Below are 15816 nucleotides of genomic sequence, written 5' to 3'. Positions count from 1 at the left end.
AAAATGGGTTGCACTTTACTTGCTAACTGTTTACTGTAGCTTTCTGTCTCTAATTCTATTATTCTGCAGACGTGGAGTAAGAAGTATCTCTGGAATCACAAGCGCCCCCTGCCTGTCATGAGGCGGGAGAACTGTGTGCCTCACCTACGCACAGCGTTTTGATAAAAAATAAAACAAAATAAACACTGTAGTACAGTGTTTATAATGTACAATTACTCTGTAGCCGTTGAGGAATGAGCACACACGACTAAATGTGGAGACGTGTTTATTCCAACGGCTAACAAGTGGATCTCACTCTAAACAGCAAATGCAGTGTAATATATGTAACATGAACCGCCCCCTCCTCTGCACCTGCTGGGTGAGATGCCTGGTCCTAGTGCCCGCCACACAGCCCCCCCAAGAACACCCAGAAGGAAGGTCATGGTGAAAATTTTGCAGGGGGCTTAACCAGCCTGCCCCAACGACTATGCAGTCCGTCATTCGGTGGTGAAGGTGAAATCATTCGGGCAGGTGATTCGGGCGAGACCTCAGTGGGGGAACGACACTCAACCCTGGCATGCCGCGGTGAGGCTGGAGGTTTCGGACGGCGTCCGCGACGTGGGGCCTGGGCCGGCGAAACGTCCTCGCCTGCAACTAAATGACTGTCTATTGAAATGCCCTCCCTCCGCCCACCCATATCGACCACAAAACTCTTTTCACCGTGTTTGAGCACTCTAAACGGGCCGTCGTACGGATGTCGGAGGGGAGAGCGGTGGGCATCGTGACGCACAAAGACGAAACGGGCTGACCTAAGAGCAGACGGAACAAATATTTTGGGGACGCAGTGGTGAATTGGTGCTGGAGTCAGGGCCTCTGCTGGCAAAAGGGGGAATGAAGGTGCACCCGAAGCTTCAGGCAGAAATTCACCAGGAACGCGGAGTGGTTGACCGAGCACTAACTCTGCGGGCGGCGTTAAGGTCTTCTTTAGGGGCCGAACGTAACCCGAGCAGGACCCACGGAAGCTGGTCGACCCAGTTACCGTCCGACAGCGCGGCCCGTAGCGCGGCTTTCAGTGACCGGTGGAAGCGTTCGCACATCCCGTTAGCCTGCGGGTGGTAGGCCATAGTGCGGTGTACCTGCACACCCAAGGATTGCGCCATGGCCGACCAGAGCTCGGACACAAACTGGGGGCCTCTGTCCGAAGTGATATCGGCTGGCGTGCCGAAACGTGCGACCCAGGACGACAGAAATGCATGGGCAATATCTGCCGAGGTCGTGGAGGACAGGGGGACTGCTTCCGGCCACCTAGTGGTTCGATCGACCATGGTGAGGAGATGTGTGCAACCCTGCGAATGAGGGAGGGGCCCGACCAGATCCACATGGACGTGGTCAAATCTCCTGTCCGGAATTGGAAAAGTTTCCAGGTTTGCTCGGGTGTGCCTGTGGACTTTGGCGCGCTGACATGCCACGCATGCAGCTGCCCACTTCCTGACGTCCTTTCGTAACCCAGGCCAGACAAACTTGGCCCCAAGTAGTTTGACTGACGCCCGGACGCCAGGGTGTGAGAGGGAATGAATAGAATCAAAAATTCGCCGACGCCACTCCTGCGGAACCACGGGACGAGTGCGACCCGTAGACACATCGCAGAGGAGAGCGGGACCCCCTTCACACAGTGCCACCTTCTCAAGTTTCAGGGCTGTGCCTGCTGCCTTGAGTTCGTGGATGTCCGGATCCTCAGATTGGGCGGTGGCCATCTCTGAAAAATCCACCCCGAGCTGGACTGGACACACAATCGCGCGTGACAAGCAACCGGCCACAGGGTTACATTTGCCGGCCACGTGCTGAATGTCTGTTGTGAATTCAGAAATGGCCGCCAATTGCCGTTGCTGTCGGGCCGACCACGGTTCAGTCACCTTTGACATGGCGAATGTGAGTGGTTTGTGATCCACATATGCGGTAAACCGGCGCCCCTCGAGGAGGAAACGAAAATGGCGCGTTGCAAGATAGAGTGCTAACAACTCTCTGTCGAAAACACTGTACTTGCGTTCGTTATCTTGCAGCTTCCGACTGAAAAATGCAAGGGGCTGCCATTCGTTCTCCACAAGCTGCTCAACCACCGCCCCTACGGCAACATCAGACGCGTCGGTAGTCAAAGCCACCTGTGCGGTTGAGATTGGGTGGACCAGAAGAGTTGCACCCGCAAGAGCTTCCTTGGCCCGTTGGATGGATTGTGCTCGTTGCGGTGCCCACTCGACGGGGTCGTTAGCCTTCTTTTTTCTCAAGGCGCCGTATAGGGGTTGTAGGAGGTCGGCTGCGTGAGGAAGAAACCGGTTGTAAAAATTGATCATGCCCAAAAACTCCTGCAGAGCCTTAACTGTGGCCGGGCGGGGGAAATCCACCACTGCTTGCACTTTGGCGGGTAAGGGGATGGCGCCCTGTGGAGAAATACGATGCCCCAAGAAATCGATCTTGGACAGACCAAATTGGCACTTAACAGGGTTAACTATAAGGCCGTGCGAATCAAGGCGCTTGAAAACTTCGGTTACGTGCGACAGGTGTTCCTCCGGTGAAGGGCTGGCCACAAGGATGTCGTCTAGATAGACAAATACAAAATCAAGACCTCGCAAGACTGAGTCCATCAGTCTTTGGAAGGTCTGTGCCGCCCCCTTCAGGCCAAAAGGCATGCGGAGAAATTCAAAGAGGCCAAAGGGGGTAATCACCGCTGTTTTGAGCACATCCTCCGCCCGTACCGGCACCTGGTGATAACCGCGAACTAAATCTACTTTTGAAAAGATCACGGCGCCGGCCAAACGTGCGGAAAAATCTTGAATGTGCGGGATGGGGTAACGGTCATGTGTGGTTATGTTATTCAGCCGAACCGTCACTTTTGGGCACCATGTGTAATGGTGAGGCCCACGGGCTGTTGGAACGCCTCACGATGCCCAAGCGCTCCATCGTTGCGAACTCCCCTTTCACCATTGCCAATTTTGCCGCGTCGAGGCGACGAGCGCGGGCAAAAACTGGCGGGCCAACCGTGGGAATGAAATGCTCTACCCCGTGTTTAGTATCGGCATTGGAAAAGGCGGGTGTGGTTAACGACGGATAATCGGTCAGCAGGCATTCATAAACGTTACCCGATGTTCAATAATTTGCATGCGTTAACGCCCCGAGCCCTCCGGCCTCACACGGAAAAGTGGCGAAAGAGATGGCGTCAATCAAACGACTGTTGGCAATGTCCACAAGAAGTCCGTGAGCACATAAAAAATCGGCGCCAATTATGGGAACTGTGGTCGCGGCAACAATAAAGTTCCACTTGAATTCCCGTCCGTGGAAACGCACAGTCACCGACCTGGAACCGAAGTTAGCGATGGGCGAGCCGTTAGCTGCGTACAAGGCAGGCCCGCATCCACCTGCCATCTTGTCCGCAGCGGTGGGCGGCTGCAGGCTTACTTGTGCCCCGCTGTCCACAAGGAAACGTCTTCCTGACGAGGAGTCCATGACGAAAAGCAGCTCGCTTTCGTTGCTGGCGCCCACGGCTGCTACTGGGTGTCGGGCGTTGAAGAATCCCGTCGCCTCGTAGGAGCAGGGAGGTGCGCAGCGTCGAGCCTTGGCGCCAAACCGCTGATGGAAATAGCAGGTGGCTTTCCCGCGCCGCTTCTGCGATCCGGCCACGACGGTCGGATCGATTTGCACGGCTAACCGCCGTATCGCCAGAAGCGCTCGATCTGCTTCTTCTGCCAAGCCACGATAGTCGCCGGTGGCTAGGCACGTCGAGTTAGCGAGCACGGCGCGCACTTCGGGTGGTAGCTGGAGAAGGAAAATGTGGGGGAAAAGGAATCCGCCATCATCCGAATTTAACAGCGACAGCATTTTGTCCATTAGATCCACTGCTGTTCCGTCGCTGAGTCCGGGAAGCGAAAGAAGTCTCTCTGCTCTCTCGGAGGCCGATAGCGTGAACCGCCGGAGCAGCAGTTGTTTGAGCGCGTCGTACTTCCCGCATCGTGGAGGCGCGCGCAGAAGTTGCATCATGCGATGCGTTGTCGGTTGGTCGAGGGACGCCACGACCATGTAATATTTTGGGTCATCTGTCGTGACGCCTCGTAGGTGGAAAAGTGCTTCCACATGCTGGAACCACGAAGCCGGGTCGCTGTGCCAGAACTCGGGCAACTTCGCGGCGTAGGCGGCAGCTGCGAGTTTGGGCGCCGGTCGTGGCGACATGGCCGTAGAAGATACATCTTCGTCCGTTGCCATGAACATTTCCATCGTCTGGGTCACCAGTGTAGCCGTTGAGGAATGAGCACACACGACTAAATGTGGAGACGTGTTTATTCCAACGGCTAACAAGTGGATCTCACTCTAAACAGCAAATGCAGTGTAATATATGTAACATGAACCGCCCCCTCCTCTGCACCTGCTGGGTGAGATGCCTGGTCCTAGTGCCCGCCACAACTCTACATTATATACACCAGCTAAACTGTAGAAATTTAGTTCATATACTAAATGTGTTTGAACGCTTTAATAGCGATATGCGGAAGGACAGCAATGCGATCTCATTGCAGAGCAAGCCAGCACAGTAAGCATAGTGATTGCGCAATCCATGGTGAGGCTCAGCCGGCTGCTGCCTCACCGCTCGTCTCAACTTAGTATTTGAACGGTAAATGTGAAAATTCAGCGATTTTGAAAAAAACCCTAAAACGGTGAAGTTAAATGGACAAGAACTTTAAAGTACAAATCACTAAATACATATAACTGTTTAATTTATTTTTTTCATTTGATATTTCCATGAGAGCTTTCCATGATGACAGGTGAGGCACTGCCTCCCCTGCCTCCACTGACTGCACGTCATTGGCTCTCACCCTTTCGGTGCCTCTGTCATATTTCTCACACAGACACGCATACACACACATGCATACATAAATGAATCTCTCTCACTTTCCCCCTCTGCCGCTTTCTATCTCTGCCTCTCTCTGTCTCCTTTCTCTCTCTCTCTCTCTCTCTCTCTCTCTCTCTCTCTCTCTCTCTCTCTCTCTCTCTCTCTCTCTCTCTCTCTCTCTCTCACCCTTTCTGTCTTCTTTCTTTTTCAAAGAATTTCCTTTGTTATTGTTCAAGTAATGTCTGTCTTGATTGTGTTCTAGGTCCAGGAGTGGAGGGTGTTTCCCAACCAGTAGATGCACCCATGCCTCGCAATCCCGAAGTCAATGGAATGTACCATTAAATCAACAGTAATTCCAGCACAAATAGAAGGTGGAAGAGCAATATTATTTAAACTGCATGTAAATACTGTTATTAAACTCTCAATATTACTAATCTCAATCAAATTTGGTCTGCTCATTAATTTAAAAAGAAAATAAATGACATGCACGATGGATGATGAAATAGTTCTAAGGTGGTGTATTACGAAATTCAAAGATCCATTTATTGAGAAAAAATAGCAAAAAGTAACACCTGTGGTCATCTAGTGACCCATACTCACTTTTATGGGACAGCAGAGAGAAATAACTATGCCAAGAATTGAAAGATGGTGTCTATGTGGACTGGTGGACAGTCAGGAACAGGACACATAAGGCAAGCTATTCACACCCTATTGACAATTCATAGGTAGATATTCTGCAGAATTGTTAGTATTGTGGAGTTGAGTCAGGGCACTATTTGAGATAAGATTATACGGTTTTTAAAGTAAAGGTAAAGGCAGGCGAATAAGGTTGATAAGGAACTCCTTTCCACATAAAAAGTCAAGTCAGGCTGCTCTTATCGATGTTTAATTTTCCCAAATACTATTTCTTTCTAATAAGCAGCCTTTATTAGCATGTATTTATGAAATGTGATCTGAAGACGCTGCACTTATGGGAAAGAGATGCTCATTTCACGGTAAAATCAGTGCATTGTCATCAAATGGTGAGTATAGTTTTTGCTTTTTTGAATGTTGCTGTGCCGATGGCCATTTTGTATTTGGGAGCCTTTTACTGAGCGAGTTGCTTGTTCTGTAGCCACAAAGGGACATAAGTCTTCTTGTGCCGGTCCCAAGCCCGGAAAAATACAGGGGGTTGTGTCAGGAAGGGCATCCGACGTAAAAGCTTGGCCAAAACAAACATGCGGATCAAACCTCCAAAGATGGAGGAAACTGATTTGCTGTGGCGACCCCGTAAAGGGAAACGCCGAAAGGAAAAGAAAAAGAAGTGGTAAGAAACCCAGATAAAACCAACAAATTAACACAGGGAATACGCAAAGTCCACAAAAGAATTTCTGAGCCAGAATCGAACATTGTATATCCGTGGGTTGACGGGTTAACCAAAATAAAAGCCACAACTGCAAAATATTTGCTTTCTTCTTTAAACAAAACAATTCTCTTAGCTATGTACCCGATTTTACAAATCCTTTTTTTCAGCTCTCTGCTTTGCTGTCATGCTTGTTTAACTTGTGTTTCATTCAATTGTACACGAGTCGGTTTTCGTCAGTAAAGCAATAACAGTAGCTTCTTTATAATTTGTGCACTCTGTTTGGCACGACTCGATCTAAATCCCAAATGCCTCCTTTACTTCGAGATACATCATCAACAAACTAACTCTTTTTACGTTAGCAGTTCCTCAGGCAAAAGTCGAAAGACCCACATTTGTGCTTTCTGTAATAGAAAGTTTTCATCATCCTGAGGGTTAAGTGCCTCCCAACATGTCTAAGCATTAGTGCAGGCATGGACTGACAAAGCCTTGCAACAGGCTACATTACAGCTTGTCCCTGTGGCCGTAAAGCTGCACCAAAGTAGATGGAAAAGCACTTTAAAATAAATTGATCGAGAAAGGAGCTTCAACTTGATTGATTAGAGAGTATTGCAGTCCTTTTGGTTCTTGCAGGGAAGTCCAGAAAATACCTCAGCTCGTGTGAGAAATTTAAGTACATATCAGGAAGTTTTTGTTCACTGTGATTTGGATGACAACAGTGGAAAAAAAAGCTCTTCGTTGTTTTGATAACTAACGGTAAAAAATATCTCTTCTAATTCTCATTGCTCATTAAAACCGTTGAACAATAAACTGTGTCATATTTCATTCCTACCTGTTTTAGCCCCCTCTATCCCCTTCCCCTGCCTCTTGGAATACGTAATTGAAAAAGATCACGCCAAGGGAAGAGGTGTGTTTGAGAGAGAGAGACGTTGGGGCTTTCAAGTGAGGAGGGGAGACTTGGGAGGGAGGGCCGTACACATGACATCATTCCCTCAGTCAGTGCACCGTCTCGCTTGTGGTTCCTCCAAGTGCGCACGGCGGCTGGTGCTGAAAGAGCGAGTCCTCCTGCCGACTACTGACGCACTCCTCAGCAACCTTCCCTGGGATGGATTTGAAGTAGATATAGAGTTTAATATACCGAGCCTTTCATTGATCTCGCAAGAAGAGCTGGTTAAGTGATTGTAACTGCCGCTGGGACGCACACTTTCAGACGCAAAAAAAGAATAAGAAAGACAAAAGAAAGAAAAAAACTCGGGGATTACTGCTTGTCTTAAAAATGAAAATGTGACGGCAAACACGTAGGAACAAGAAAGGAACCGAAAAAAGGTAAGGAGGCTGTGCACACTTCTGAACTGACGTTTACGGATTTTCAATCACCCCTCCCCGCCCCCCAATTGACCACTAGGCATAAATGCGGATTCGGTTTTGCAGCGCGCGAGAGTTAAAATTGATAGCCTTCACTCAAAGCGCTGGAGTTGCCCATGCTTTCAATGTTTTTGACGGTCATTTGTGGTTAAAATGCATTTCCCCTCTACCTCGATGTTACTGCAAGTCTCAACAATCGGGAAGGAATCAGATTGGCGCAGTGGTTGGTCCTGAAAAGACAGTTCTCTCGGCTCAGCTTTCCATTGCCGCACTCAACAAAATAGAAGTACAGTACTAAATATATATACATTAGTGCGGGAGATGGTGGAGTGTATGGGACATATTTATGACTTTTACTTGGTCAGAGGTGTATGTGAAGGCAACATTACATTTTAATTGTGGGTTTAAACAGAAGGATGGACAAGCTTGCGATCACAGTTTATTTCAATTGGTAATTCTCATCAATTCCTTCCACTTGATTCGTTTCCCCAACAATCCTTCCTTGAATCTCACTAGTTAGTTGTTCTTCTTTGAACTGATCGAGTTTGAAAGATGGCGCCCCCCTGTGTGGCTGCCTCCACAGCAGCTCTTTCCCTTTCTTGTCTACTTTTTCACTTCTTTACTTTTCCGTTTTTGTTTTGCCTAATCTCGTTCCATAAACCTACGGAGAGGAGATGGGCATCTTTTCTTCTGCTCATCGCCGTTATTTTTTACTTTTTCATCGCTCCTGTGAACGGGGAATCCACGCGCACGCGGAATCCCATTGTTTACAGTCGAGACCAGCTACTAGCGTGGCGGGCTAATAGCGGACTAGCGGCCGCCGCACCAGACATCCCTGATGAATTGAAGAGGAGGAAACGAGGATGTCGGGCCGGGAAAGATCGCCGCAAAAGAACGAGGAAATACCGACACGTTCTCCCGTCCGTCATCATGGGGAACGTGAGATCGCTCCCAAATAAAATGGACGAGCTGGCGGCGCTAACGCGACATCAGAGGGAGTACCGGGAAGCCAGCTTGCTACTCGTCACGGAGACATGGCTTTCGGCAATCACTCCGGACGCCCACGCAGAGTTGGAGGGCTTCCAACTCGTACGAGCGGACAGAAATGAAGGCAGCGGTAAGCAGAAAGGAGGGGAATTGCTGTATTTATGAACGACAAATGGTGCAACCCGGGGCACATCACGGTCAAGGAAAAACTCTGCACTCGCGACATCGAGCTGCTAGCCGTTAGCCTCCGGCCGCATTACCTGCCGCGGGAATTCTCACGTCATAGCCGTGACGGCGTACATTACCCCTACGGCAAATGGCGGCGCTGCGTCCGATGCCCTCATGACTGTTGTAAACAAGCTGCAAACCCAGTCCCCCAACGCCTTGTTCATCATCTCAGGGGACTTCAATCACGTTTCCCTGGAATCCAACTTCCCAAAATTCACACAGTACGTAACTTGTGCCACCAGAGACAATAACATATTGGACCTATTTTATTCAAATGCCAAGGATGCATACAAACCCTCCCCCCTCTCGGAAGAGCAGACCACAATATGGTTTATCTCCAGCCTGTGTACAATCCCCTTGTCCAGAGGCAACCAGCTGTGACCCGCACGGTCAGAAGATGGTCCACAGAAGCTGAAGAAGCTCTGCGGGACTGTTTTGATTCAACCAGGTGGGAGCTCTTTACTGAGATTCATGGGGAAGACATTGACTCACTCACCAACACCATCACAGACTACATTAACTTTTGTGAACAAAACACCGTACCCACCAGGACTGTGCGGTGTTTTGCCAACAACAAACCATGGATTAATCCCGACATAAAAGTCCTCCTGAAGGAGAAGAAAAGGGCTTTTGTGTCGGGCAACAGAGAGGAACTGAAGGCCGTGCAGATCCAACTGAGGAGGAAGATCAGAGAGGGGAAGAAGGCCTACAGGATGAAAATGGAGGAGCAGCTGCAAGCCAGCAATGTCGCTGGTGTCTGGAAGGGCCTGAAAAACATCTCAGGCCACAAAAGCCCAGTGACATTGAACGAAAAAGATAAGGACTGGGCAGATGAACTCAACCGCTTTTTCAATCGGTTTGACAAGACGCCAGCCGCCCCCGGCCCACCGTTAACTTCACCTGTAGCTGCACCTGCACCAACTCTCACTGTGGCCTTACCCTCCCTGCCCCCTCTCACGACCAGCTTTCCACAACCAACATCTGCCCTCCCAACCGTTGCCACACCCTCAGCCGCCACTCTGCCTCCTGGTTCCTGCCTGTCTGTCACAACTGCGCAGGTGAGGAACCAACTGAGGAGGATGAAGGTGAGGAAGGCAGCAGGTCCGGATGACATCAGTTCCCGACTCCTCAAGACCTGCTCCGACCAGCTGTGTGACATTGTCCAGCACTTGTTCAACCTGAGCCTGAAGCTGGGCAGAGTTCCACAGCTGTGGAAAATGTCATGCCTGGTCCCAGTGCCCAAGATTGCCAACCCCAAAGAGCTCAACAGCTACAGACCGGTGGCGCTGACGTCTCACCTGATGAAGACGCTGGAGAGACTCGTCCTCGCCCACCTGCGACCGCTGGCAAGCTCATCGCTGGACCCGCTGCAGTTTGCCTACCAGCCCAGCATCGGTGTGGAGGATGCCATCATCTACCTCCTCCATACGGCGTTGCTGCACCTGGAGAATGCTGGGAGCACGGTGAGGATCACATTCTTCGATTTCTCCAGTGCCTTCAACACCATCCAGCCCAGTCTACTGGGGGACAAGCTGCAGCATGCCGGAGTCGACCATCACCTCACATCCTGGATTACAGACTACCTCACAAACAGGCCACAGTACGTGAGGGTAAAGAACTGTGAGTCGGACAGGCTTCTCTGCAGCACCGGAGCGCCGCAGGGAACAGTCCTGGCTCCATTCCTCTTCACCCTCTACACCTCGGACTTCAACTACAACACCCCAACCTGCCACCTTCAGAAGTTCTCTGACGACTCAGCTATTGTCGGCCTCATTACAGAGGGAGACGATAGGGAGTACAGGGGACTGACAAAGGACTTTGTGGACTGGTGCCAGCAGAATCACCTCCAGATCAACACTGGCAAAACCAAGGAGCTGGTGGTGGATTTCTGCAGGAAACAATCGTCACCTGCACCATTGAACATCCAGGGTTCGGACATTGAGAGGGTGACCTCCTACAAGTACCTGGGTGTTACTCTCAACAATAAACTGGACTGGACAACAAACACGGATGCCCTAATCAAAAAGGGACAGAGTCGCCTCTTCCTCCTCAGGAAACTGAGGTCTTTTGGAGTTCAGGGGTCACTCCTAAAGACTTTCTATGACTCTGTGGTGGCATCAGAGATCCACTATGGCATTGTCTGCTGGTCAGGCAGCATCACCACCCGGGACAGAAAAAGACTGGAGCGCTTTGTCAAGCGGGCCAGTTCTGTCGTGGGCTGCTCGCTGGACTCTCTAGAGGAGGTGGGCAACAGACGGACACTAGCTAAACTAAAAGCTATGACGGACAGCCCCTCCCACCCCCTCCTGCCCATCCTGACAGCTCTGGGTAGCTCCTTTAGCCAGAGACTATTACACCCACGCTGCAAGAAGGAGAGGTACCGCCGCTCGTTCCTACCGACTGCTGTCAGGCTTCACAATTCCCAATGATCACATGTGAAAAAAACAAAAAAAAACTGGACACTTGTAAATATGGGTTGTTGCAATATATCTAAATGCATCTCTTGATTCTGCACTATGTACAGTCTTGTTTATAGAACGGTTTTTGCACATCTACATTTGCACAGTATACAGTTGACATTTTTATTTTGTTATGCTTAGAATATCTTGTTTTCTATCCTTTCACTCCCACCCCAACCCCATCCCTCTTCAATTGCTGCTGTGGACTGCAAATTTCCCCATTGCGGGACGAATAAAGGTATTCTGATTCTGATTCTGATTCTTTACTCTCACCGTGTGTGTGTATAAGTGCAGCATCAGGTAGACATATATTTTGGACTTTCTAGACTGTAAAACTGACATGCAGGACCTGCATTTAATTTGTTTTTGTTTTTTTAAATTGTATTTATGTATTTATTTATTGATTTTACACACGCAATATTCCAATATGTGTCACATAGCTTGGGCTCCTTTCTGGGATGTTTTTCACGAATGATGATGCTGTGGTCATCCCCCTGTTGGATTGCTTGACACATTTGACTGATATGTTTGACATTGAAACTGCATCAAGTGAAATGCATTATAATTAATTGCCTTGGTGTTCTTTTGTATAGTTTATCTTTGTGATGTACTTTTTTTCCACACACGTTGACTGCAGCGCATATAAATCATTTTCTTAAAAAAACAGATTTAAAAAAGAAATAAATGTCCCCCTTCTTCATGGTCTAGTGTTATAACAATGAGTGCCTGCAAAACTCATAAAACTCAAAGAACAATATATTTCCACCACGCTGGTTGTTAAAAAGAAAATGGCATTATTTTCTTTTTTTTCTCCTGAGCTGCGGTAACTCGGTTAAAGCTTTTTACGGTCCCCAGGAATGGCTTACAGGCTCGCAGCGCAATGTAATGTAATCAAATTTATGATGTTGCTGTGTGTTTCAGTTATGCTCTGTCTTGTGAAAAAAATTTCTTAATTCTCCCCATACCAGCAATCCCACCAGAAACAACTCATCTGGTGCCCAGGAGGAGGCATCCAAGCAAGGCATATAACATCCAATGGATTAGTATGCTCACTCACTGCCCGCCCGCACCCAACCTCCCTGGAAATAGTCCAACCCTTTTTAATATGTTCTATATTCTGATTTATGTCACCTCGGATTTATTCTGGCAACCAATCATACACCGCATGAGTTTTCCTTTTTTTTTGCATCTCCATATTTCACTTTCAATTACACGGAAAAGTTTGGCCTCCTGCATCGAAGTCATTAAAATATGGGCAACAGATGATGTAATGCATTAGATGGTGTTTACGCACCATGAGATGCTCTCACTGGGTTTTCATTGTGATGCATGCTGTAATCTACAAAGTACAAGCACACCCCAGGGATTTTCAAACTGAGATTTGTTTGATGTCGGGGCTTCAATTTGAATTATCATTCTCATGATCGCTCAACCAAGGATATGTCTACTTAAGTCTTCCTGTTATTATTAAGATGTGGTGGCACACAATGATCACATTGACAAGAGAGAGTCCATCACTGCTGCCTTGCCATGGAAGCCTGTGGACGGACAGCCATTAATGTCCTTGCAGACTTATTGGTCTGGGAACGTTTTATGAAGTGTGTCCTCGTCTGGCGTTGTATTGGATATATATTTTAAAATAGTATTTTTACTGTTGTCTTAAGGTAGCTTTTATTCTTCTTCTTAAGTCTTCTTATTCTTTTGCCTTTTAACGTTGTTGCTTTTTGGTCGCTCCATATTTTGGCTTGCCTTTATCCAAGCTGGTTGCAAGGAAGCCTGTTTCCACCGTGGGCAATTCTTGACTTGTCATCAATCAAGCAGCCTCTCTCTATGTATGAGATGGGTGATTGGAGAGCATGCTCAAGCATCTGTTGTTTTCTCTTGCTGTTTTGCACCTCAATCATTTTCACCTGTCACAAGATGAACAGTCAAGATTGTTTCGGGGCCATGGTGGAAGCCACTACTGTTAAGAAAATGCCTTGCACATAGTGTCAGGCTCACTATAGCACACGCACGCAGATGTACTGTAGTTTTATTGTATCCACAAGATGAATTTGACGCCATGCGTTGTAGAATCGTTATGATGTAGTACGACTGTGCAGTCATCCTGTTTTTGTGCAGTAAAATAGAAATGAGTACAAATGGGAGAGGGATTTCATATCTGGTTTTCTTTTTCATTGGGGGACACGGTAAAGGAAGCTTTGTCAACTATATTAATACTGCAATGTGGCATCATAGAACAGACCATTGGGGGACATTCAGTAATGAGTGAATGTACATGTTTTCAGTAGACCATAAAAAACCATCTATGGATCCAGATGATTTTATGTCACGATACAAAACTCAGTACATCCAACCAAACATTATTCAGTGTATTTATTGAACCAAAGTACTTGTTGAACACAACCTTTCATGACAATTTTCAACCAATCAACCCAGTTATGTTTGTTTCAACACGTTCCAATTGTTTTCCCTGATGAAGTTCACATTTCAAGGGTTGTGTATTTGAGCAGAGCAGCAAGAGAATAGACTATATTCTTTATTTCAGTGATTCCAAAGCACTGTGCCAAAACACATAAATGTGTTGTGAGACTTTGTCTGGTTTGCCGTGGGAAATTCTATATACTTGTTAAAAAAATAAAAATACCTATCTCTGACAGTGACGGACAGTGACTGTCTGATGTCTGATGTAAAAATGTAAATCGATGAAAAGGTTTCTTTAGTCGTCATCTGTACTTTGAAGGTGTCAGAAGTTTCGCTTCTTATCCAAGAAACTTTGTCAGCAAACTAAAGTCTTACTGGTAGTTTAGGCCCTATATATATATATCCCTACTGTCCAGACATGGCAGTGCCGGACTCTGCTATGATAGGTCCCTGCTCTCAGGTTGGGGGGAGCAGAGGACTACTCCCTGCCACTCCACTGATTGTTCCTATTGTACTGACTAACGTCTGGCCTGAATGCCCCATTTCCACCGGTATCACCTCATCAGTATTCCTAATCCTATTTTGCCTAAGTAGGCTGTTGTACGAACGATCCAAATTGAACCTCACCCCACCAAACCAGTTTATTGAAGGATTTAGTTGTTTTATGAAAATTGCTTCTTTTACTCCCCTTTCAAACCACATATGTTCTTTCGCTAAGATTTTAACCTCATTGTCGTCAAATGAGTGGTTGCTAGCTGTTAGGTGCATATGTACTGCCGATTGAAGCCCACTACTATTATCCCTGCGTTGTTGAAGTCTTTTTTTGAGAATTTGTTTAGTCTCCCCAACTCTTTACAATTTTCATTCTTACAATGTAGTGAATAAACTACATCACCTTGTTTTTCGTTTGGCAGCCTATCTTTTGGATGCACTAATTTCTGCCTTAAAGTGTTTATCGGTTTGAAATAAGGAGGAATTTTGTGTTGCCAAAGGACTCTCTAGTTTTTCAGAAACTCCTGCAATGTAAGGTACTGCTACTCCTCTCCTTTTTGTGTCTTCAGAAGTTTTGGTTTTATTCCCTATTCTTTCTTTCTGACATTTGTTAAATGACCACTGAGGCTACCCACGAAGCACGGACCTATCATAGCAGCATTTGTGTTAGATAGTGTGCTGTGAGATTTTTATTATGTTTAAAGGTGTAATATCATAGGAGCGAGACCGAATTGAACCTATCCATTATTTGAAGACACATAATACCAAGACGAAGTTTTGATCCGTGCTAATAACTGTGCACATTCTTCATGACACTAATGCATACTGCTTGATGAAAAGAGTTACATTGACGCTAATGTCAAAATCTAGATGACAGGAAAATAAAGAAGAAAATGCTTGTTTATGGCCACATACCTTTGTCAATGTTTACGGTGAACTAGCAGAGATTTACAAGCTTGTTACTTGTCACCACCAGGTGAACAGCAGGTTATTATTTTCCATTTTTTTCAATCGCTGCCTTTGGCAGAGCTGGAAAATAGAAGTGGTGCAATGGCTATCTTTGAATTTCCCCTTTTTATCCCATCCTTGCTTGCACTACTTCAGCCATCTGCCAACACACAAAGGCTGTTTGTTTTTATACCATGTGACAGTCAGGGTAAATAAACACAGTTAAAGGTTGTTGCTGTTAAAAAAAAAGTACAGGAGGAAACATTACAACAACTTAATTTTGGTTAATCATTATATACTGTAAATACTGTACTTGTAAATCTACTGTATGTGCCAGAGCATCTTTATTGCATACAGCCCTTTGTCCAATTACAGTATGCCATGTTCTCAGAAGCAAAATTTGTCAGGAAGCATATGGTCCTCAATTACTTATGTAAATATATCTGGAATATTTAAAGAGCGATAGAAGAATTTATGGTTTTTGAACGATGATTTGTCATTTGAAATTGCTCTGACATAAGAACGTTTGAGAGCATAAGCACAATGAGGCCACAAAATGCACTACTACAATATTCACTTCCTTTTGCCTGAAGATTGACCTTGTTTGATCACTGTAAAGCTTGACATTTTAATGGATTTGGTGTGTACACATGCTAAGATGTCAAGAAGAGTGAGCACATGATGCAAGATCCATAGCCCCGAAAGTAACGGCTACTGTA

At 46.8% G+C, this 15816-nt stretch overlaps 1 protein-coding gene across 1 annotated transcript in view; it reads left to right on the top strand.

The window, feature by feature from the left end:
- The first annotated feature begins 7214 nt into the window (after window positions 1-7214).
- Window positions 7215-15816, top strand: part of ptprsa (protein tyrosine phosphatase receptor type Sa) — a 241764-nt gene continuing 233162 nt past the window's right edge. The window contains exon 1 of the mRNA XM_089001604.1: window positions 7215-7520. The gene's annotated coding sequence lies outside the window, so the exon portion shown is untranslated. The remainder of the gene's footprint in view (window positions 7521-15816) is intronic.

The sequence above is a fragment of the Hippocampus bargibanti genome, linkage group LG07, assembly GCF_051943395.1.
Source record: "Hippocampus bargibanti isolate YZ-2025 linkage group LG07, ASM5194339v1, whole genome shotgun sequence".
NCBI lineage: Eukaryota > Metazoa > Chordata > Actinopteri > Syngnathiformes > Syngnathidae > Hippocampus > Hippocampus bargibanti.
Note: the sequence above shows the minus strand (reverse complement) of the source record. Positions and strands in the feature narration are given on the sequence as shown.